At 35.6% G+C, this 26590-nt stretch overlaps 1 protein-coding gene across 4 annotated transcripts in view; it reads left to right on the top strand.

The window, feature by feature from the left end:
• Positions 1 to 26590, top strand: part of mgat4c (mgat4 family member C) — an 817959-nt gene that overhangs the window by 442319 nt on the left and 349050 nt on the right. For all 4 annotated transcript variants that reach the window (XM_039761776.1, XM_039761773.1, XM_039761774.1 and 1 more), the window contains one exon: positions 16258 to 16340. The gene's annotated coding sequence lies outside the window, so the exon portion shown is untranslated. The remainder of the gene's footprint in view (positions 1 to 16257; positions 16341 to 26590) is intronic.

Genomic DNA, 26590 nt, shown 5'->3' with positions numbered 1-26590 from the left:
TTAGTATAAGCAGTTCTGACTTTTTGCCTGAGGCAGGAATTAACTTTGTTTAAAGAGTTCATGTTAAAAGAAAGTAGAATTATAATTTCTTAATAAGTGCTATAGGGACATTAACCTTACCAAGTACTAAATACATTATATCCTCTATGAGCACATAGAAACTAAAGGTGAATTTAGAAACAGTCTTCGAACGCACAAATTTTCACTAGAACAATACAACAGGCCTACCCATTTTAAAATGCCTCACTGTATTACCATTACTGTATTTAGCCATGGTAGAAAAAATACACATCTGTTCCGATATATATAAATCCAGACAATGTACAGAAGTAGTCAAGGAAGCTATTAAAATGTTAAGTTATATATCACGATGTGTGGAGTATGAGTCAAAGGTGATTATGTTTAAGTTATACAGTATAAGGCACTAGTGAGACCTTGCTTGGAGAGCAACTAGACTGATTCCCGGTACTAAGAGGTATGAACTGAACATTTTCACTTTAACCCAACAGAGATTAAGAGAAGGCATTACTGAAGTGTTTAAATTTTAAAAGGAATTAGGGAAACGGTTGGAGACTTGTTAAGGGGAGATTTCGCACAAATGTTAGAAAGTCTTTCTCCATGCAAAGAACCATATACATATGGAATGACTTACCAAGCATTATGGTGGAGATTAGGACTTTTAGGAAGCTTCAAATCTTGATTTGATTTTATTGTGGACAATCTAGGTGAATAGGATGGATGAGCTTATCGGGTTTTTCTTCATCATAATTTTTCTAATGTTCTAATGTACGTGTTCCTTTTTTAGTAGACAGCCATGGTATATTTAAGCAAAGAATGACAGGCAGATGTACAGTATAAGGAATGAATGGCTGAAAACATATAAACCCATGTGTGTTGAAGTGTATTAATAATTAATGTCAATGCACACGATACAAATTGATACCTGTTTTTAACATGCTCCTGCATTTATGTAAGTACGAATCAGACATATGGGAATATGCAACAATTGTTCAACTTAGGTACACTTAATACAAGAAAAAACAGGCAAAACACCTATTTAATGTCCGAATGCCTACTAGTATTCTTACTAGTATTAGTTGACATATGCAATTCAGATAATAGTCTGCTAAACTGAAATGTATTATTGACTTCATTACCACCTTGTTTTATATCATCGTATGTTAAGACAAAAGTGGATAGGCAAAAGATGAGAGAATTAATAAAGATAAATTGCTGTAACTAAATTAAAGGGAGAAGGGAGACTGTGTGTTGTCAGGATTTAGCACAAATTCCTTGCTTAATTTTGAAAAATCATTGTGAAGTCAGAATTGTGAATACGGTCATTTGAGATTGCTGTTAAATTTGGTGGCACCTCACACGATTCCCAGATGTCTTCAGAATGTCAGATAACATTAGTAGGAATCGCAATGGATAACAACATAATGTGTCAACTGCAACCTCTGCCTTTTTTGTTTCCTTTTTTTAATTTTGGCATGGTATGATGTACATAAAACATCAAACAGACATATACAACATTGACTCACAGTGAATTTAATTTGGCTTTTCTTGATCAACAGAACAGAACTCTTTAATGTGAAAATGAAAATAAATTCCTGCAAAATTATCTAAATTAACTGCAAATGCAAAACACAAAATAATTGAATGCATAAGTACTCACCCTTCTTTGAGTTAGTATTTAGTAGATGCATCTTTAGGAGCCATGGCAGCCTTGTGTCTGTGTGCACAGGTCTCTATCAGCTTTGACACTGCACTTCTTAGCTGAACTGCTCAATATGTCAGGTTTTCAAATCCAGCCACAAATTCTCAATTAGACTGAGATCTGGACTCGGGCACTCCATTACATTGTTTTTAAGACATTCCCAGGTAGTTTTGGCTTTGTGCTTGGGGTTGGGTCTTCTCCTTCTAGACAACATTAGGTTTTCCTCCAGGATTTTTGTTCATTCATGTTACCCCTACTCTCACTAGCTTACCATGGACCGCTGCAGAGAAGCATCACCCGAGTGTTTTTGAAAATGAGCAGTACACTAAAACATAACTTTTAATCCAGTTCCCAAAAAGCTCTTTTTTGAGTCCCTTCAGATCGCTGCATTAAATTTATATGATTACTCAGTTTTTCTGGACAGCCTTCTCTAGGCAGATATACAGCTGTACCATATTTCTTCTGTTTATTAATGACTGATTGAATTTAACTCCAAGGGATATTCAGTGACTTGGGCATGTTCTTGTATCCATCCTCTGACTTCTGAATCAGCTTTTCATGGAGTTGCTTGGAGTGTCCTTTTTGTCTTTGCTGTGTAGGTTAGTTCACCATACTGACTCACCACAAGTAGGACCTTTCATATACAGGTGCATTTACATTATAATCAATTGAAACCCCTTGCGTACAGACAGGTGATCTCCTTTGAAATATGTGTCTTCCAAAACCAAATGGCTGCACCAGTAATGATTTAGGTCTGTCATATTAAAGGAGGTGATTACAGACAATCCAATTTAGAATTTGTACTTGGACATGAAAAAGGCTGTTCACTCACAATTCCCATGCATTCTGACAGAGGTTGAGCAGTTTTACAAAAGAGAACGGCGAAAACTTGCAGTATCCAGATGTGCAAAGCTGTCCACTCAGACATAAAGCTGGAAATTCTGAAAAAAAGTACACCATACTAATTTTTAGAACATTACAGTAATCCCTCCTCGATCGCGGGGGTTGCGTTCCAGAATCTCCCGCAATAGATGAAAATCCGCAAAGTAGAAACCATATGTTTGTATAGTTATTTTTATATATTTTAAGCCCTTATAAACTCTCCCACACTGTTAACATTATTAGAGCCCTCTAGACATGAAATAACACCCTTTAGTCAAAAGTTTAAACTGTGCTCCATGACAAGACAGAGATGACAGTTCTTTCTCACAATTAAAAGAATGCAAATAGATCTCTTCAGGAGCAGAGAATTTCAGAGAGAGAGAGAGAGAGAGCGCTCTCAAAGAAAAGCAAACAATCACAAAATCAATACGTGTGCTTTTAAGTTTGCCATGGCATTTTTTAGAGGAGCGTCAGTATCTTCTAAGCAAACATCCTCAGTGCAAACAGCCCCTCTGCTCACATCTCCTCCATCAGGCGCAAAGAACGTCAGAGAAAGAGAGAGTGAGATTAAAGCAAACCATCAAAAAATCAATAAGTGTGCTTTTGGAAGCACCGCGATAAAGCGGCATTTCTTAGAGGTGCGTCCGTATCCACTAGGCAAACAGCTTCTGCGCAAATACCTCTGCTCACACCCCGTCCGTCAGGCGCAGAGAATGTCAGAGAGGGTGAGATAGAGGCAGAGACAAGCAAACAATCAAGCATATCTTATAGCATTGAGGAGTTTTAGTTAATATATAATACATGCTCTGATTGGGTAGCTTCTAAGCCATCCGCCAGTAGCGTCCCTTGTATGAAATCAACTGGGAAAACAAACTGAGGAAGCATGTACCATAAATTAAAAGACCCATTGTCCGCAGAAGTCCGCGAACCAGCGAAAAATCCGTGATATATATTTAAATGTGCTTACATTTAAAATCCGCGATAGAGTGAAGCCGCGAAAGTCGAAGCGCGATATAGCGAGGGATTACTGTACTGAACAGTCTAAATGAGAACAGTTTATGAAACCCAAAAAAGCTTGCTAGTCGTATCCACTTAAATTTTCCAAAATAAAATTAAGTGTAGTTTTCAAAGTCTCTGAAGTCTAACTGTCTACCATACTACTTGGTCTCTTATTCCATGTGTCTATGTTTCTCTGTGTGAAGCAAAACTTCCTAATGTTTGTGCGAAATTTACCCTTAACAAGTTTCCAACTGTACCCTCATGTTCTTGATGACCTCATTTTAAAGTAACAGTCTTGATACACTGTACTAGTTCCCTTCTCATATTTGAGGTATGAATACTTATGAGGGGGTGAATACATATGCAGTCAATCATATTTAGATTTTATATTTGTAGTTAATTTAAACCACTTTGCAGAGGTCTGATTTCCTTTGATATTAATGAGTCTTATTATTTTGACACTGATCAAGAGAAAAATAATAAAAAGGCTAGGAGCTTACAATATCTTTGTTTAAAACAACCTCTTAACCTAGCAGCAAAGATAATATAGAGCATATTCTTAAGATAGTTGTTGTATACGGTCATAAGATAAAGTTTGGGAACCCCTCTCAGCCTGCATAATAATTTACTCTACTTTCAACAAAAAAGATAACTGTGGTATATCTTTCATTTCCTAGGCACATCTGAGTACTGGGTTTTTTTCCGAAGAAAGATTTTTAGTGAAGCGGTATTTAGTTGTATGAAATAAAATCAAAAGTGAAAAACTGGCTGTGCAAAACTGTGGGTCTGAGTGCATGTAACTACTCAATACTGATTTCTTGCATCACCAAATTGGTTGGATTAGCTCGTTAAGCCTTGAACTTCATAGACAGGTGTGTCCAATCATGAGAAAAGGTATTTAAGGTGGTCAATTGCAAGTTGTGCTTCCCTTTGACTATCCTCTGAAGAGTGACAGCATGGGATCCTCAAAGCAATTCTCAAAAGATCAGAAAACAAAGATTGTTCAGTATCATCGTTTAGTGAAAGGCTACAAAAAGCTATCTCAGAGGTTTAAACTGTCAGTTCCAACTGTAAGGAATGTAATGAGGAAATGGAAGACCACAGGCACAGTTGTTGTTAAACCTACCAGGTCTGGCAGGCCAAGTAAAATAGAGGCGTGGCGTATGCACAGGATTGTGAGAATGGTTACAGACAACTCACAGATCACCTCCAAAGACCTGCAAGAACATCGTTCTACAATTCAGCGTAATTTGCACAACGAACATCTGTATGGCATGGGTGATTAGAAAGAAGCCCTTTCTGAACTCACACCACAAACAGAGTCACTTGTATGTAAATGCTCATTTAGACAAACCAGATTCATTTTGGAACAAGTGCTTTGTACTGGTGAGACAAAAATTGAGTTATTTGGTCATAACAAAAAGCGCTTTGCATGGCGGAAGTAGAACACCACATTCCAAGGAAAACACCTGCTACCTACTATCAAATTTGGTGGAGGTTCCATCATGCTGTGGGGCTGTGTGGCTAGTTCAGCGACTGGGGCCCTTGTTAATGTCGAGGAGCAGATGAATTCAACCCAATATCAACAAATTCTTCAGGATAATGTTCAAGCATCAGTCACAAAGTTGAAGTTACGCAGGGTTTGGATATTCCAACAAGAAAATGACCCAAAATACAGTTCGAAATCTACAAAGGCGTTCATGCAGAGGGAGAAATACAATGTTCTGGAATGGCCGTCACAGTCCCCTGATTTAAATACCATCACATTTAACTGAACTGAAGAGATTTTGTAAGGAAGAATCGTCAAAAATACCTCCATCCAGAATCCAGACACTCATCAAAGGCTATAGGAGGCATCTAGAGACTGTCATTTTTGCAAAAAGGAGGCTCAACTAAGTATTGATGTAATATCTCTTTTGGGTGCCCAAATTTATGCACCTGTCTAATTTTGTTACCAATAACTTAATGTCACTGCTGAAATACTACTGTTTCAATAAAGCATGTCATATATTAAAAGGAAGTTGCTACTTTGAAAGCTTATCCAATGATAAACAAAAATCCAAAGAATTAAGAGGGGTTCCCAAACTTTTTCATATGACTGTATATAGACAACTGAGTGACTCTTCTTCTTCTTTTTTGGCAGCTCCCATTAGGGGTCACCACAGCAGATTCTGTAATGTTCTCCACATGTTGATCTGGCAAAATTTTACACCGGTTGCCCTTCCTGTTATAACCCTCTTCATTTATCCGGGCTTTGGACCGACACGAAGAAACACACTGGTTTGTGCATCCTAATTGTTCTATAAAAATGCCAAAAGTAAAAATACATCATTTAAAAATTGTGAAGGTGCGCCAATCTAAAGTACATGAGTCATTCATCCTATAAGGTGTTGTGATGGCATATTAAATTGATTTTTTTTTTCACAAAATAATTAAATGTGGCTAGGGTTACTCTCTTTGTTTATATGGACTTACTGATTGCATAATCAAAATAGCCTAACAGTGTTTGGACAGTATCAAAGACATTCTGCATACACACTGCCATTTTGCAAGACACAAAACTGCCCTGGATGGAATGCCAGTCCGTCAGAGGAGCCACACATTCATACCCATACAATTTAAAGCTGTCATTTCCTCATGGAGCTGTGAATCTCGATATGTCATTAACATAATATTCTGAACTTCAAAATAATTAGTTATTTAGAACACATTAGCAATTCTTTATGCTATTATTATTATTGTTATAATTTGCTTTTTTTAGCTGACACCTTTATCTAAGGTGACTTACAACATTTATGATACAAATGCTTACATTGCTTTTGTTTTTTCCAAATGGAACACAAGCAGGTGAAGTGACTTGCTCATGGTCACACAGTGTCACTAGCAGGATTTGTACCCAATGATGTGGTTACCTTTTGAAATCTGAACAAGCACTGCATGCCCCATGGGGCAGTTTTGATTATCTCTTTCTGCAAATATTAACTGTGTAGCCTTTAAAGACCGTCAAAATATAGAATCTCCAGTGAGAGTATATAAATAATGGTGCATGTGCAAGCAGTCCAAGGATGCATTTAACATTGAAAGTTTTTTCTTTTGTTTAAAAAATTGTAGTAAAGAGAATTAGTAGGGCAGCTGTTTCTTTAAAATAAATTATTTGACATTGAGCACAGATGGAATTAAGTTAAGGTAATATTTTACACTAACTCTAAAAATGTATTTTACTTCTTGTGGAAAATTGCAACTAAATGAAAAAAGTATAGTAGATTTTAAAAGTTTTACTTTGTTCACTTTTTCTTTTTAAAGTTAAGTCATAGGACAAGTTATTAACAAGTTTTGTTGGTACAGAACAGTCTGTTCATATGAAGGCTTTTTCTGATTATATGACAGTTTGTATCTTTTCCTTGCTCAGTTGAAAAGATAAAAATCCTGGTGTTTCTATGTCCTTCCCTGAGTTAAAATCACCTTTAGAAAGCTTTGTGATTGCTTCTTGTACAGTTTGGATGGTTTATCCAGATTATGTCAGCTTGCTTTTAATACAATAACAGTGTCTAAGGTCTCTCACTGCCTGCATGCTGATGAAATCACAGATTTTGTGCACTTTTTCCCCGTTGAGAGACTGTCATCCCAGAAAAAATGCCATACTTTGCTAACATGGAGGATCAACTGTGAATGAAAGTCTGATTTAAGGGTTTCCTTTGCCATTTTTATTATACCGTAGCCAAAAGTTTTCCATTACAATGTTGTCACAGAAACTTCTGACAGTTTCATGGAAAAGAGATTTTTTCTGTTAATTTAATTGTTAGTTTGCTTTAATTTACAGTAAAAAACAAGCATCCTAGGAAAGATTGTAGAAAAAAAAATATCAAAAATACAAGCCTCTTTTCACTTACTCGTGAAAATGTGAAATATTGAGTGTCTCATTAACAATTTCAAAATAGTAATCCCCTCTGGCACTTAATTTAGATTTGCCTTATCATACAGTAGAAAGATCCAATTTAGCTGCATTTAAATGTCAAGCATGGTGTAAAGGAAAGCCTCATGTCGACACAAGAGTAAAATAAAGCTATTTTTATTTTTGTACATGCCTGTTTCTTTTCACCACTAGGAACACAAGACTGTTGTTTTTTTTTTTTTTGTAGACTAGTCTTCGCCCCCTGCTCGCTTCACTCGCCAACCCCCGTTTTGTTTTTCAGGATACATACTTTTAAGATTTTTTTTTCTTTGAATTGTTGCTATTTCATTAGTTTCACTTTTATTTCAGAACTTCTGTAAAATCAATATTTGGAATCTTTCGAGTCCCAATGTGATGAATCTTTTTAATGAGGTCAGTGAGACATGTGTTTAATGACTTTGTACCATAATTTAGGATAGGTTTCTCTGTTTGGAATTTCAGCACAGACAAAACAATCTACATCATCAGCAGTTAATAATTTTTTTTGCAAAGTAACCAATAAATGCATGTGAGGTAAACTCCATTTTTGAAATTCTCTTGACTTAAATTTCAAAGCTTTACAATATTTACATATTTCTCTTTCTTTGCGCTAATGTGATGTTTACTTTGTTTGTTTTGACACTGTCGTTTTTTTCTGCTTTCATATTCTGTATCTTGTTCTGCATGTGTTTCTACGAGTCTTTTGAATTCCGTTTTTCATCATCTCTAACCTGCTCTGCATGTGTATAGCGCCAACGTCCAGATTGGATGTGCTTTTTTTCATTCCCACTTGTTTCAGGCTGATAATTACTTTCCTTATTTCCTGAATTTGCACCTAGATTATTCTTTTTCTTTTTTGTCTCTCCAACGCTTTTGAGTCTGTTTTCCCTGTGCTGCTTTCTGCCTGTGTACAGCAGCTGTCCTTTTGCCACTTTGCATCTCTGTCGCTTGCTTTGTGAAGAGAGTGGGATGGGGGTGAGGCGAGGATTAGTTTGGCTAAACGCACTCTAAGGAGAAGCATTCTGATCATCGGCAGGCTTTTTGCTGCTGGCGAGCTGCATGTTTTGCTTGTCTCTTGTCGTTGTTTTAAGAGTTGGAAGCACATGACGCGTGTCTGCCAACAGCAATGCAACAACTGCTAGGTTAGATGTCTATGTGCTTGTTTTAAATGATGTCTCACTGCCTTGTCTTGCATGACGTTGTAAACACAATACTTGTCCTTTAGTTCCGGCACCGGGGGTGGTTGAATCTCTTTCTCAGGACGTATAATGGTGCTTGCATTGTCAATCGCGGCTGAACGCATGCTAAGGAGGTGCCGTTGTGCTGCTATCAGTCTTCCGTGCTGTACTCCGCCATCCCTCAATCGGACCTAACAGTCACTTAAAACAAAAAAGACTTCAACCTGGCTGGGACACTACAATACTTTCGAATTTTACTGCTTTCATATTCTTTACCTTTCTCTGCATGTGTATCGTGCCATCGTTTGTTTGAGCCTTTTGAATTCCACTGCTTTCATAATCTCTGCCTTTTTTCTCTCCAACGTTTTTGGGTCTCTTTTCTCCACGCTGGTCTTTCTTCTTCTTTCATTGAAATTTCATCTAGAACACATTGTCCTTATACGCTTTATATGTGTTGAGAGCACAGGATCTGTGTGTGCTACATACCTGTACACGACTGAATGTTATTTGGTATTGTTTGCGTCTCACGGGTCTTTTAAGTGTCTTCCAAGAACTTCTGAGAAGATCACATATCGTCGCCCTGCTTTTCCTTTCCAGGATTTTTTTTTATAATAGAGAGACATGCAAGGGACCTATAGTCTTCTTGATGAGTTTTATTTTATTGTTGATGTCCCATTTTTGACGCCTACAGTGATAACAGGAAAATAACTGGATAATAGGAAAGCATATTAACAGAAACTTATTCAGTATGTGGCCCAACCTTTGTAAAATCTTTCACTCTTTTTTTTAACAAGTATTAAATTACGTTATGTATAGTGAATAACAACTATATATATATATATATATATATATATATATATATATATATATATATATATATACTGTAAGTTCATATTTATTGATTTCCTTGACAAAGATATGATGAAGTTAGTGAACAACTGTCTCAGTTAGCATCTATTATATTTTAGCCGAGGGTCACTCCCCTGGCTGGGGTTCATTTTTGTCTATTTTGTTAATATTTTATGTTATCAGTATGAATTATTTAGTTTTATGTTTCAAAGTGTGTTCCTCTATGTTTCATATTTTATGATTAATGCATCAGGGATGGGGCCACCTGCCCATCACTGCAAGGAACTAACTGCCCTTAGCCCAATGAAGGCTTAGAAAAACCCACAGTCCCTTGCGGTTCATTGGACGTGCTGGTGGTGGAGAGTTCTACTGTGTTTAATGGTTTTGACTTTTTTTGTAAGATACTAGATTTTTGACCCTATGTTCTGTTTTTGACTTTATAATCTGGATTTGTGACTGAGACTTGTTTGTCTAAGTTTGCCTTATGCCTTTGCAGCCATTTCCATCTGTGCCTTTTGTGCTTTTCAGAACTTCGCTGTTTAACAGAGCCTATTTTGAAAAAAAAAATCTTTTATTTATAAAAATTCCTTTTTTCCCTTTTTGTTTGACTAGCCAAGGTTGATGGTTTCTCCTTCTAATGGGCATTTTAAGTCATTGTTTGGGACCTTATGTTTTGGGATTCTGTAGTTCATTGCAGCATATGCATAGGAAAAAAGGTTGAAGGATATTCCCAGGGTAATAAGATATTGATATTGAAGACTCAACATTTCAGCTGTATAGGTTTATTAGGTGTGCAACTAAAAAGGAATCAGCAGGTAACGTAAATAGGAGTGGGGAAAAGGGGATAATGCCAGAGGATATGAAAGAAGAAAATGTGAGATTAGGTGGGAAAAGCTGCTATTAGACAAGATAAAGGAGAAATTAAAAAGTTACTTGGTTATTGTGACCTGGAAAAAATACAATATGTGATTCCCATTGCTGAAAATGAGTTTGGCTTCTTTTGTTTTAATATGAAAAGTGCCTTTAAAGCCCTGTGAGAGAGCACAAACTGAGAGATCAGATTGGCTATGATCAAGAAAAGTGAAGTGATCTATAAAGTGTTTTGCAAGATCTGTGATCTTGATGGCTGGAATGTGCTCCTTGAAATGGTCTGCCAGCTGTCTCCCTGTTTTGCCTGTGCAGATGGCTGGACACTTCCCACAATAAAATGCAGTACATAAGATTTTTAGACTGTTAAGAGGCCAATTGTTTGATACTGAATTTATCAGGGGGAGACCAGAAACAATGATCTTGCAAATGACACCATGGCTTCTTTTACATCTGCAAGTGCCTGGCAGGGAATGAGGCTTTCTGCTGTGAAGTGATCTGCAGATTTGAAGCTTGCGTAAGTTAGGTGATTGATGGAAGAAGATCAAGAAAGGGTTAGGAAAAAAGGTCCCTGTTCAAGGATGAAGCTGTATAATGAGGAAATTTTGTTTAATAGCCATTGGGAGAGATAGTGTAAGGGTGGAATGGGAGGAACAGTGGGGTGTGAGTTTCATTATTGGGGTTCCTCTTAGAGCAGATGTTATGAGGTGTACTCTTTGCTTGATTGAACGTCCTGTCCACAACATGAGAAGGGCATCCTTTATCAATAAAGAAACTCCCCATTATGAGTGCTTCATTACGTAATGCTAAGCAAGGATATAATGGTTCTTCTTTTTAAGCAGTCTCAAAGCTTTTCACATGACAAGCCAAATGAACATTTACAGTTACGTCAAAATGAATATTAAGATATCTGGCAATACATTTAGGATATCTTAAAATGAATTATAGTTATCTGAAAATATGTCTATTTCAAGATATATTAAATGCATTTTAAAATATTTCAAGATATTTTGCAAAGAATTCTGTTCATTTTATAATATCCCAAATTCAGTTTCAAATAGTGATGGCATGGTGGTGCAGTAGTAGCGCTGCTGCCTCGCAGTAAGGAGACCTGGATTTGCTTCCCGGGTCATCCCTGCGTGGAGTTTGCATGTTCTCCCAGTGTCTGCGTGGGTTTCCTCTGGGTGCTCCGATTTCCTCCCACAGTCCAAAGACATGCAGATTAGGTGCATTGGTGATTCTAAATTGTCTCTAGTGTGTGCTTGGTGTGTGTGCCCTGTGGTGGGCTGGCGCCCTGCACGGGATTTGTTCCTACCTGGCACCCTGCGCTGGCTGGGATTGGCTCCAGCAATCCCCTGTGACCCTGTGTTAGGATATAGCGGGTTGGATGATGACTGACTGACTGACATTTTCAAATAGCTTGATATAAGTTCCTATGTATTTTAAGATATTGCATCTCAAATACATTTTGAGATATCTTAAAGTTTCTACTTATTTTGGAATATCTGAAATGCAATTTAAGAAATCTCGAATATTTTCCTGTAAAACTGCCAGTTTTTTCAGTTGAACTTAAAAAGCATTTGAGATTTCTCAAAATCAGCACTAAGGTATTTTTAAACATGTTGAAAGACATTGGAGATCTCTTAAAATGAACAGGAGCCTAATGTATTTTAAGATATCTGGAAATGTATTTGAGATAACCTAAGGTATATTTCAGAAATCTCAAAATGGCCTGGATGTAATGGAAATGTAATTACAATATCTTAAAATCTATTTCAGATAGGGTTATACTGTATTGACTTTTAAGTAGGTTTACATTCATTTCACGATATCTTGAAATTGATCTCCATTGCAGATATCATAAATTGTATTTCAAGTTATCTCAAATACATTTTAAGACATTTTTATGAAGTGACAAACTTAAATTAAGATAATTGAATATCGTTTTCTGACAATGTGTACTATTCAAGATATCTCAAAACAACTTTCTACTACTTTTGAGATATCTCATGCATTATTATATATCTTTAAAAGAATAGTAAATAATAGCAAATATTACAGGAAGTGACTGAGAGATATCTCCAAATGAATTTCAGATGTTTTTTAAAATGCATGTAAAGTTCATTTGAGCTATTTCAAAATGTATTTCAGATGTCATAATATGCAAAGGAACATATTTTGATGTATCTGGAATTGAGTTTCAAATATGTTAAAATGTGGGCTGCATCTTTTAATTCCCTGCTCTGAGACAACATTGTTTTGTGTGATCTCTGCATGGATTTGTCTCTAAAATAGTTTTCAGAATTGACTGGGGGATGGGTCCAGTTTTTAAAACAGTATTTACTTCTACAATTATTAACTAGGAAATATGCATACAGTATATTCCTTCCTGAGGCACCTTGAGGTAAAATAGTCAACAGGATTGCAGTTTGCTGTACAATCCTTTTAGTAACAAACTGTTAGTGAATAATTCTAAGGAATAGTACTGCTATATTATTTGGGTCTTGTTAATGTAAGAACATCTCAAACAAATGTCATTCTTAATATCTTCAGAAGTAGATTTCTAAAAACCTTATGCAATGCAGTTTTGACACCGAGTTACATTTCTAAATCTATATTTGTTTAATAGGAATTTAGATTATCTTTTCATTATCCTGTCATTCTAGCTGTGTTTAAAAGCACGCAATACAGTACCAGAGTATTTTGCCTGGTACTAATGTTAACAATATCACCAAAATATTTTTATTATAACACTGTGCACATTCAGTTCAAACTTATAAACTTTAGAATTCACTTGCTCAGAGGTTGATGCACTTGCCGCTTCTTCTCCTCTTTCATTGACATCTTTTCACGTTAAAACTGATTAAGTCAGTGTTTGTGTTGCAATTACTTAGTACATTTTCTGCCTCAAGAATGATTGAAGATACGTATGAAGAGGTAGGTAACAGCAAAGCTGGTAAGGAATGAGAACGGCACCCGTACGCGTGCTCAGTATGGCTGCCCTGCTGGCCACTGCCAAGAGTTGATTCTACAATAAAATATAAATAAAAAGTGGAATAACCTTGGAGGCCAATCATCACCCCAAACATGGATAATAGATGCTATGTAGTATATGTGTAACAAATTTTAGGTCAATAGGTCAATGGTTTGTGAGCTACAGGTGATTTAAAATCCTGGATAAACAAACGAACAGCCACGGTAGCATATTACAAAGAAAGATAGTTCTTGGTTCAATTATATTGACAATGATGAAGGCCAGTTTGTCTTGGAATTCAATACTAGAGTGTCTATTTTTTTTAAATAATGCCAGTTTGTCTTGGAATTTAATTCTAGTGTCTATATTCTAATTAATGCCAAAAAAAAGAAGCAGCTCATAATGAACTGTTTAAAATTCCTGTATACTATTTGAAATTTAACAATTGCTGTCATGTAGTCTGCAAACTTTGCCAGTGACAAAAATTACACTTTGGCACCCGCAAAGCTAAACTGGAAACAAAAGCGAGTTTGACAATTTTAGAAGTAGTAATAGTTGAAGTAGTAGTGATACAATGAAACTCTTACTTGCGTATCTGATGAACATCCAACACGTTGTCATTTTTGGTCGAAATGATAATCAAGTGATTCATATGCACCAGAGAATCTTACTAGGAAATTAAAGTTGTAAACTTTCTATTACAGATTTCATTGCATAAACCTAATGTAAAAAAATGTTTCTTCCAGTAACTTTAATGCTACATGAATAAGTAATTAGCTGTATATGACTATTTTTGGCCTTGTTAGCTAACACAGGTTGTTAGACGTTATTTTTCTGAAATTAACTTAATGACTATGAAACATGCTTCAAGCAGGCAGTTATGAGAGCAAAAAAAAAGCTGCTCATTGCAGGGCTGTGAAGGGATATGTCAGTATTTTAAAAAGATAATAATGCAACAGTAAATACATGTGTATAAACAGCCATTAACTAGTTAATCTATGGCTTTGCTGTGATTAATTCCAACTCAGTACCCTTGTGCATGCTGATTTTATAATTATATGGCATGCTGTGTTATTTCTTTTCCACATCTGTACGCAATACTCAGGACTGGTTTTCACAGGAAACAATTTGCCATCTGGTGAATCCTGGTGATACTGCTTGGTGCCACCTGATAGACAACAAAAGTCCATTTTGGATTTGGGTAGGGAGACATTTGTGACACTGCATGACAGGCTGCATTTGAACTGCTGCCACTCTACAAAACATTCCTGCAAAGACAATTGTACCTGTTCTGCCCTTAGTCTCATCTCCTTATGTACATTTTTGAATTCATCTTTTCTTACAGCATCTTTGCTGTCACATTTCTTTGTTCTAGTTTCTCATTGCTGACTCTGGCCTGCCATTTCCTCTGTCAAATAATCTTGCCTTCACACTCTTTTTTGCTTTCCCACACTTAAATAGTATCTTGTCATTATTTTATTACTTGTATGCCTGAATTGTGGGCTTCATTATTTATGACCTTCCTTGCAATATTCTGCTTTGATTTGTATAAAAAATGTCTCCATCTCCAAAAGAAATCCGTAAAAAAAAGTCTGCTTAAAACTGCCAAACATGCAACATTGCCGTTGGTCTTGGTAGCTTCTATTTTTTTCAAAACTTTTTTAAAATTGACACTTTGTACTTTTCTGATTGTTTGGATAATATCATTACTGCTTTATTTTGCTATATTGATACTTTAGTATTTTTGTTGGACAGTCTTTAACACTGTTTATTTCTTTCCTATAAACTCTTGAGCCTCATTTTCTAATCACCAGTCAGAGCCCTTGGTATTTCAGTCATGCACCAATAAATCTAAAACTATCTTTTTAGAGTTTTTCAATTTGATGAGCAGAGAACCCATATAATTCAATTCAGTATAGTCCTACTGTAGATATCAACTCCTCACCTTTCATAGATGACAGAAGCCCAGTAACATCATTTTGTATCACATTTGACACTACTGTACCACTACAAAAAAAGAGCTGTAGTAATATAAGAAAGTGTAAATACAAAAAATGTGTTTTATGCCATTTCATGTGAATATGGATTAGGATATATAGTCATGTTAAATCCCTCTATCCATTTACAAAGCCTGCACTTATTCGTATTGGGCCAGTTTAGAGTCATTACTGCATATGCAAATCTTTACAACAAGGTTTACCATCTTCTACAAGGAAAACATCCAATATTGGGCACATGAAATATCAAGTTAAAATTATAGCGGGGCCAGAATATACTATTGAATTAATAGAGATATGATAACCCTTCAGGAAATTAAGAAGTGAAAATTAAAGTTCAGCAGACAATTCTATAGAAACATTTTTTAGCAAATTAAATGCATTCCAATGCCTTTTAAAGTGCAGGGGTCTGAAGGTATGAGAAAATATATATCTGTCCCATTGGTATGCACAAAGAAACCTAGTCAGACTTGCAAGACCACAGTTTTACATTTTCTTGACAGTCACTTTGATGATCACTGATAACATACACCAGCACCCCAGGGGCCTGATCAGACAATAAAGAGCAGGGACTCTGTCTGTTGAGATTGGCTCTACTGAGCCAAACATGAATTAATATTTTGAGCACTCAAGAACATATAAGAGCCAATAAATACTTCATTTAACTCTTTGTGATTAAATACATTTACATAAATCATTAGGCTCCTTTTTTCTGTAAAGCAATGACCTACATCAATGCAAAATGCCATCTATCCCCTGGTTGGCTAATTTTTTTATGAACTAATTCAATAAGTTATTTGTTGTGTTGAAATGATGTATTGGATGACTTGACAATTTTCTCCATTTTATTTTCTCTACAGACCAAGGTCTACATAAATCAGATTTTGGAATAATAGGATCTGAATCATGAGCAGTATTATATTATCATACGCTTTCAAAAAAGGTAATCTTAAATAATCCTTGAAATGAGATAATGCATGTTGAATGTTAATAGTTTAAGTTTAAATCTTTGAATTTTAATCAAAAGCATGCCATACAATGATATTCCAAACTCATTTTTTTCTGCCAAACATAACTGTTGAATACAGGAGCCCACAAAAACTAGATTTACTTATTCCTGCTATAGAGATCACTGAAGTCAAGAAAAATTAGACAAATATGGTTTTCTTTTTTGAAAAATGCAGGTAACTTTGTTTTAAGAGCACACATACTATCTGGTGCCTGTTTTCAGTTTTTTACAGAAAATCTTTGAATGAAATTGAAATATCAATTGATCAATAAAGATCAATTGTTGATATGTAATTTTAAACTTTTCTTTTGTTTATTACAAAAATGAACTGTGGCCAAGAAATGGAAGAGTTTGACTGGAAACGATATACAAATTTTGAATAGAAGTACTCCTGGTCTGTGTGATTTTGAACAAATATTTTAAGCTACCTGTACATCAACAGTATAAATATTTATATCCCTAAAATTCATAAAAACATGTTAAAGTACTTTTAGGGGATGTTCAGTGTATAGTGGCTCCTTCACACACTTTGTCATGTATCTCTTTCCTTGTCTGTATATCTTTATCAATGCTGCTTGAGAGATAAACCTACTGTAGAAGAAGAGTTATTTGCTCAATTTCCTTATCTTTTGTGTTAATTTTGAGGCAGATGCAGATAGATTTACCTGTACTGTAACAGAATCTTTTTGGATAAGATTCTAATCAAATATTACATGAGCCACATTACGTTAACCACACATTAATTAAGCAGTAACCCACATAAGATAAGTCAGAATACACCATATCATGTACAGTAAACTCATTTCTGGTGTGAAGATGAAAACTCTAGTAAACTGATTTTATAATAACAAATATTGGATTAGATTAGATAAACTTTACTAGATAGATATAGTCAAATGCTTAAAGCATCAGAAATATAAATAGCATTCATTTATGTATGTACGTATTTATTTATTCTTTTTAATGTAAAAAGCAAGCAATCTGTTTCAGAGACATGGAATGCAGTATACAGTATACCATGCAGTGCTTGCTCAGCTGACAAACATCTAAAACACTTGCAACACGCATATAAGAACATTGCAGTGCTGTCAGAAGGAATGACCGACACTCTCTGATGTTCACACCTTCCAAACCCCACCTTACTGATCCCCACCCCCTCTTGCACCCCCACCCTGTCACTTGCTATGTATCACCTTTGATTCCTGTAAGTCTAATCATTTTTCTCTGATAATGACACCTGGTACTATTTTAAAATATGTGATTAATTTTCTTCCTATGTGGATTACTGCCTACAAATACATACATACATACACACACACACACATATATATATATATATGTATATATACTAGAGGACTTCACCCCCAGCTCACTTTGCTCACCCACCCAAGGGTCTGGTTTACCGTATATACAATTTAAAGAGATTGTTATTTTTATGGGTATTGCTACATATGCATTATTTTCACTTTTACTTTAAACCTTTTGTAAAAACAATACTTGTCCTTTATTTCCGGCCCCAGGCATGGTTAAATCTTTCTCACAGGACGTATAACGTTGATTGTTTTGTGAAGTGGGGCCGGCTGAATGCATGTTAAGGAGATGCAGTCTGATCATCTCCTGTCTTTCTGCTGCTTCTGGTGAGCTGCGTTTTCTTTTTGTTGCGCTGCACATCGATTATTTCAAAGCCGATACAGCAGCTGTCCTTTTGCCACTTCGTGTCTCTGCCGCTCACGTTGTGAAGGGGGTGCTGAACACACACTAAGGAGTTGCAGTCAGATCATCTGCTGGCTTTTTGCTGCTGGCGAGCTGCGTTTTCTGCATGTCACGCTTTGCGTCGATCATTTCAAAGCCTGTACAGCGTCAGCTGTCCTTTTGTAACTTCATATCTTTGACACTCGCGTTGCGAAAAGAGAGGGGGGAATTGCTGAACACAGGCTAAGGAGAAACGGTTGGATCATATGCTGGCTTCCTGCTGCTGGCAAGCTGTGTGTTCTGCGTGTCACTTGTCATTGTTTTAAGAGCTGGGAGCACATGATATCTGTCTGCCAAAAGCATTCCAACAACTACTTGGTCAGATGTTCGTGAACTTGTTTTAAATGTTGTCTCACTGCCTTGTCTCGTGTGACTCGTCTCTCACGGGATGTCATATTGTCTTCCAAGAAGACCACGTCTCGTCTCGTTTTTTTTATAAAAGATATTTTTTGTATTTAAGTAAAATATTATCTCTTGTTCTGATAGAAGAATATTAAATGTAACTTGGAGAAAATGAAAACAGGTTATAAACTGAACAATTATTAATAAAAAAAGCAAAGAAAAGACCATTGCTCCTTGAGACTAATCAGTCATACCTAAGTTCACCACAATACAAATATTATTACTATGTAATAGCCAAGGTTCAGTGTTCTTATTACTTAGTCTTTTCATTATTATAATTTGTAAAATTGGATAATATCTTGTTTAATAATTATAAGATTATTATTTTTTGTTGCTGTTATGTTCCTTGTTCTTTATATATTGAAACCAAGGGGGGAAAGGGGTCCCTATATTATTGCAGCAGAACAACTGCCCTCTCACTTTATATTGTTGTGAGAGGTTAAATTCCCTCGCTTCAGCATTGTTAAAACCTTTTCTTGTTCAACTTGGTTTTGGATTTAATAAAATTTCACTACAGGGACTGAGGATTAATACTTATTCTTTCAATGGGACTTCCTCTTAAATATAAGATATCTTGAAATGCATTTGAGATATCTTAGAATGCACAGGAGCTTATTTTAAGATATCTTGAGATATAATTAAGATATCTTAAAAAGCATTCAAGATATCTTGAATTTCACTGTTGTTTGAGATATCTAAAATACATTTCAAAATGTATTTCAAGATATCTCAAATATATTTTTTGTTCTGCATTCAAATTTCACAACTCCATCTTGTCAGAAGCATATTTTAGACACACAAAGTTAGTTGTAATTTGCTTTTGCCTGCATATTTTTTGTTTTTGTAATTGTATGATTGTAAAATATATAAATAAATTAAACAATACTAAACAGCAAAAATTATAAGATAGATACAAATAAATAGATGTTACACAAATAGAATATAGCAAAAAAATGTCATAAATAATTCAGATATTTCGTATGAAAACTGCTATGTCTTTTTGCATAAGCCTGGAATTATTTTTTATTGTTTTGTTATTGAGTCTGCAAAATCCAGGATGACACAGTAATGTGTGAGTTCCTTTTCTCATCATTGGAAATAGGGTAACTTTGTAAGGAGGATACATTTCTGTTATAGCTCTCAATTTCCTTATCTACAAATAAGTACTGACACTCCTCTTAGTCAAAACAAGCTCTTGCATGTATTTAGAACAAATAACAGCAGCGTGCCACACAATTGTAAGTACACCCTGTTGTATAATTCCTATAAATTCAATAAAAGCAGCCTCAGCACTAATGAGTGCAGATGTCCATTGTCCAATTTTAACATAAACTTTAATATATATACACCACCCCATTAGCAGAGGTTCCATATTTTTGGAGTCAAACCTGTAAGTAAGTAAGTACATAAGTGTAAATGTATATTTTACTTTTTTTTTTATACAAAAAGACCCTTAATAGTGAAACTGTACCATATAAAGTGGCAAAATCTTTTATATCTGTAATTTTTAATCTGAAATATTCACGGCCATCCATTCTAGTTTTCACTTACACAAGGTGGCATTGGTCCACATTACCTCAGAAAATCGGGGTTCTACTATATATACTGTATATATAATCAAATACTTGCAAATATATTGTCAAGCTTGGATCACAGAATTGCACAGAAACACAGGAGATTGTAGAGAAAGGAATTTTATTAAGAAGTAAAACAAGCTCAGTATGCAGTTAGTTTTCTGTTAAATGAAGAGGCAAACATCATTGGGAGCACAACGGGAGCGGGAAACGGAAAAGGAGCAGAGCATGTCTGGGGGAGAGAGAAACAAAGCAATCAGCCAAAAGGACAGGTGCTGTTCAGGCTTTTAAGTATGCGTACCGCTCCGCAAGAAACATATCACGCGACAGAGTAGCCGCAAGTAAGCCCAGCAAGTAAGGGAGCAATGTAAAGGTAGTCTATCAGCGTTTTTAAGAGGGTTTTTTTTAGGAGCATCCGTATCTTCTAGGGGTGCGTTTAGCTCCCCTGCTCACAATATATATAAAATCCAATATCTGTATGTCTGTCCACTTTTCACAAGACTTAATGGATATAGATAGTTTTTTTCTATAATTTTCTTGAACATTCCGGTAGATTTTGCAACTTCTCTCATTGCGCTAAGAATCATAGTTTGCTTGCAGGAGCGATATATACGTGCTAATCCAAGACAGGCTGTGGGCCAAGGGGAGGGGGAAGGTGACTTCAGGAGTAGGGCGCCGGACAGGGACCTCCTCACTGTCCTGTTTCACTATTACACAGTTGGAGCTGCGGGGGACAGCTAGTATTGTATATAATTTTATATTAATGCTAAAATAGAGAGACTGTCTATTAACAACTCTATCATCACAAGTTAACTTCTTATAATTCAGAAAATAACCCGCATAACCCAGATTTTTATTTCTGTGTTTAGATAATGTTTTAACTATCTCTAGGTCTTAGATTATTTTTACTACTAAAAATACTGGACATATTTTTATGTCAAGGTAGATAATTTCTTTTGTCCCTTGTTTATATTAATGCAGCAATTTTAATATAAATTTTAATATAAAAATATCCACAGCAGAAAAGGAAACAGGAATCATCATTGAGATTCTAACAGTAGTTTTCACATCAAAAAATTCTAATGTTGCTTCTACATACAGTATATTATATCCTTGCAAAAGGTTTTACATCACAGTGGTGTCATTTTATTTTCCTTGTGTGTATTTAGACCTTTTGGCATCACACACAGGTATTTTTCAATTAATTATTAATTCTTAAGAAATAACAGAAAAATTAAGACAACATAGGCTTAAGAAGCTAATTCAAAGGTAGACCAGTAGAAAAAGGTCATAATTGTCAATATATATTATTGTTATAATATTTTCATTGAGTTATTGCATGTTAGTTTGCCTCAAGAGGCCTATGTATCACTAACCATGAGAAGCACTGCTACATTGACACGTGCATCAAAAATCAAGCTTTGCTTATGGAGAATGTGCCAAAAGTGGAAAATGTATTATGTTTTCTCTTTCGCAATTAAAGATTACAGGGATGGAATAAAATGTAATAACAAGGGACAAAAAACTGACTCTAACCTTGGTTAACAATATTTAAGTTTATTTAATTTAATCTGACAATAGTGTTTTTGCAATAGTTTGTTTTCTGCTTGTTTTACCAGCCAGGCATATTCTGAGACTACTAACCCTGGTTAGGGCCCTAGAAGCAATAGACATAAGAGAGGAAGATGGTCTTATTGTTATATCAGTCTATTATAAGTCGGATATAGCAGTGGAACACTAGCCTGTTTAAGGGCATATTTTTGGATTATGGAAGGAATTCACGTTTTTCATAAAAGAACAAAATAATTCACTTACAGCTCTCAGCATCACCCTCTCATTCCTATTCGATGTCTTTATCAATATAAAGAATTATCAATGAGTCAACATAAAAGTAGATATTATTTGTTCCAATACGTAAAATTTGTGTATTGTAAATTTCCAAACCTTGAGTAATGTATGAAATAAAATGTGACAACATCGCAGCTAGACATCTATGCCCTGAGTTCTAGCATCACCATAACTGGGATATTTATCATTTATATTCTGTATTCAGTTCAGCTGTTAAACAAAATAGAAATGTAGTGGCTGATTGATGTCTGTTATTGGAAGTCAATATTAGGAAATGTTAGGAAGATAACTTTTTGGTCCTGCTTCAATTAGTTGTCAGTTGTCACATTTCTTTTAAAGTCAGCCTTCAGATACACTTATTTAGTCTTTTGTTAATATCAGCCCTGTTTTTTTGTGTCTCCTATGTGCGAGAATGTGTTTAAATTTTCCAATTTTTGGATTGTGACCTTTAGTGTCAGGAAATATGTTAAGGACCAGGTTATAATATTTGATCACTGTCTATATAGAGTTTGCATGTTCTCCAGAGATGTATGTGGTTTTTCTTGTCTACTGTTCTCCATAATTCTAAAATAATTAAAGTCAGTTTGGAAAATGGATGGATGATTATTATTACTGACATATACCATATGTGCAGAAAAGCATATAAACTCAATATGTCCTGTTTTTTGCGCTTCAAAAGATTCAGTAATTGCACAGAAAGCTTTGGAAACATCTGCATGTCAAGCAGATTTTATAACCAAATGACTGCACTATCAAAGGGGCACGGAAAGACTCTGTAAAAATAAGTGACAGATTGCATTTACTTGGCATAACCTATGCAGGCAATGCTTAAATTATTGTGTGCTCCATGCTGTCCAGCCAGGAAGAGGAAACTCATATATGCAGAAATATATTTAATATGCAATTGTATTTTTATTTATGAACATCAGACATTCCAGCATTGGGTAACATGAACCAAAACAAAAAAGTGACCATCCTCGTTGACAAAGATATTACTGTGATCAAATAAAAAAGCCACAAAGAGGCAACTACAAAGTACTGAATCTGCTAGCTAGGTAGCAAGTTTAATGTGCAAGTTATCTTTATGCTCTATAGAACAGCATCCTAGTCCATGTATTCTTTACTGATTATTAGAAAAAAAAATCATCTGTGGGGGGATCTGTGTTTCATGATCCAGTCGGATAACATAAGGATAATAGAAGATGGACATCTACAACAATGTAAAAACTTAGGACAATAAAAAATATTTATGTGTTTTGATAATTTTCTTTCCTAAGGAAAAGGCAAAATTATTTTTTTTTTATTACCCTAGGACATATCCGCTCAGGAACAGCTTTTAAATGTTTTTTCTAAAGTTCTGGGGCCTCATGCATAACGCTGTGCGTAGAATTCACACTATAACATGGTGTATGGACAAAAGCGGAAATGTGAGTATGTACAAAAAAGTCCAGATGCATAAATCTGTGCGAATGCAAACTTCCACGTTCTTCTGTTACATAAATCCCCGTCAGCGTGAAAAGTAATGCACATGCACGCGCCTGCTGCCCCACCCCAACTTCTCTCAGAATTACACATCTTTGAATATGCAAATCAACATAAAAAACCCTTAAGCTCAGCATTCTGTGAAAAGGTAATGGCAAAAGCACAGGGGGAAATAGAAGAATTTCAGCGAATACTAAGTGTAGGAAAGGAAAAACATACTATTTGTTGGTTTAAACAGTGGTATAAACAACAAAAGGAAGTTGATTGAGTGACATAAAGTGTCGAGAAACTCGAAAGCTCAAGTTCACAAAGTCGCACAGTCCCCCAAAACAACAAAGAAGTTGTCAGATATCAAAGTCGCCGTGAAAAGGTGAGTCTTAGCCCACTTTAATCACGTAGTTTAATTTGTCATTAAAGTAGAACATCTTAAACATCATCTTAAAATTGTTTAATTTACTAATTTTTCAAATCCTATCGTAACTAAAGTATTACATCAAATGCTTTGTTTTGTATTTGATCTTATATGTGCTCTATGTGTGTGAACCACTATGTACTTCTTAAACGGGCTTTTTCTTCCTCCGACAGGACACAGAATCCATTACATTCGTGATATTACAGTATTAAAATACTGAGAAGTATACTTGATATTTTCATGATGATATGAGTTAAAGCATTTTACACTGGAACAGTAGCACTGCTTTGACGCTGGGTGCCGCCAATCTGCAAAACCGAGCGCAGGACTTGCATATGCCAGGGTATCAGCTACTGTGGAAATGTGCGTGGCTTTACGCTGCCAAGTTTAGGTTTTATACATAGCAATTTGAACGTGGAAATGTTCTTACGCAACATTTTTATGCGTACACCACTGGTCTTTTAGCCATTTAATTGGATTTGTTCTTATCTTTTTATCAAGTTTCTCAGAGACTGTATTTTGATTTCTTTTTACTTTGCTTGCACTTGTTTAGCTCTCTACATATAGTTCCTCTGAGTGGATTTGTGTGCGTGTGTGTGTGTCTGTGCATGTGTAGTCTGATTCTTTCTAAATTCCTACTCAATTCAGAAGAAGAAACTTAAAGCAGTTAAAGGTTTTTCCTTAACACAGGTTATTGCTTTCAGTTAAGGCAACACCCGAAATATATAGTTAATATATTCACTGGCTTTATCCTAACAATCATGTTACAGACAATGGTTCTCGGAATCAATGTGTGTCTGCATATGCTGTAGTTTATATACTCTTGACTCTGGTTAGAGGCAATGAGTTGTCCTGATTCCATCAGAATCTGTGGCGTTTTTCTCAGGCACATGGAAGGATGTTTAACATGTTTTGTCATTCTTTATCCAGATATTTGTCAGTGTGTGGGCTTCTCACACCTTGTTGCTGTAGCCTGTACTGTATTTACAGCCTTTGAGGTTTCACTCTTTGGTTCTCTTTTTTCTAACATAAAAATTATATCTGTTATAAAACTGATGATCAGTCTCCTCACTTCTTGAGGAATACAAGCACATTGCTTTTTTACAATCTATCTTGCTTGTCTTACCTTGCCCTTCTTTATTATGATCTTCCACTTCTATGGTCTGGTACTAGTTAACGCTATGAAGTACAACTCATTGCTCACCCTTTATTTTGGCCAAATCCGAGGAAATAGAGGTCCTAGCAGGCATTAAGGTCAGGCAGAGAATGGGCAGAGTGGAAACCTAGTATTTGCCAGAGGGTGCAATGGAAGATGTAGATATTTTGCCATTGGCTTCTTAAGTACACTTATGTCCAACCTTTTGGTAGATGATTAGTGCAAAGTTTTATCCTTCAAGATTCCCAGTAGTTGAGTAAATTGCTCTTTCTTCACTGCCCAAGTGGTAAATGGATCCACAACATTTTCGACTACATTTGAACATTCCATTGCCTTAAAGGTCCTATCAGGAATTTTCTTTTTATTAAGTAATCAGTTGAATCTCTGGATTATTTGAAGGTTCTTTTATTTATATCAAGAGACATAGGTTATAAAACTTTACACTTTATATCTATATATTAAATGTCTACACTAAAGTATTATATTTTACAAAATGGTTTTCAATCCTTGTTGTAGGTTTAAAAAACATATTCATGTGATTTTTCTTAGAGATATGATAGGTTTGAATGTTTTCAAATTCAGTGTTTCATGAAAAATTAACAATGCTTAAGACAACACCTGAGAGTATCTTTATGTTTTCCATTCTGTTGTGTTATGTGTAGTGATGTTTTTGCACTAAGGACGAGTGAGGCACTGTTTTTACTTACATGCAATGCGATTTAACACTTTTTACATTAAACAAAAATTGGAAATTTATGAATGTTCATTTACATTTCTGCTTTTAGTGTTAAGTATCTGATGTTGATGCTGAGGTATATTTTAATACTCTCCTTTGCTGGTAATACTGTATAATATTGTGTGATTACTCTAAAGGCCCTACTTTTCTGACATGTTCTTTTCTGACATGTTATCATCATTGCTTCTGGGAGGCTAATACATTGGGAACAACAGCATTTCTCCCTTGCTCCATCATGTAAGTTTTATTGGAGACTGTCTCCTTCCTCGGCAACCCTCCAAGACCATAGCTACCACTCTGAACTTCCACAGTGCCACCTCATGGCTCCAATAATCTCTTTTCTGCCATATTACATGCCTGCACCTTAATGCCACTGAATGGGCCTCAGAGACAACACCCTCTAAGCTCACTATCCCCAGCTCTGTAAAAGCATCCAAGCCAGAATCTTCTCGATATTGCCAGTGGCCACATTATAGGCCAATAGATTTAAGCAGAGGGGCAGTTATCATAAGTTCTGCTTTATATATACTTGTCACCCAGTACCCTTTACACAGCTTCTCAACATGGCTTCACCCCTTATGTCAGTATTTCTTTACCGTGTATGTACTCACTGAACACTTCACAATGCCTTGCTTTGTTTGGCATTTATGGGAAGACTCGCTATCAACTCGTTAGGTAAATGAGTATGGGTGTGAGCTCTAACATTCCTGAAATCCTTTCAATCCCTTGTTCATGATTTGTTCTGACTGCTTATAAAGTAGACCACAGCTCCTTAAGATCCACTCATACTCAAACAAGATTCAGCAGTTTCTTCCTCTTCCA

This window comes from Polypterus senegalus, chromosome 8, assembly GCF_016835505.1.
Source record: "Polypterus senegalus isolate Bchr_013 chromosome 8, ASM1683550v1, whole genome shotgun sequence".
NCBI classification, from domain to species: domain Eukaryota; kingdom Metazoa; phylum Chordata; class Cladistia; order Polypteriformes; family Polypteridae; genus Polypterus; species Polypterus senegalus.
The sequence above is the reverse complement of the archived record's forward strand: the minus strand, read 5'-3'. Positions and strand labels throughout refer to the sequence as shown.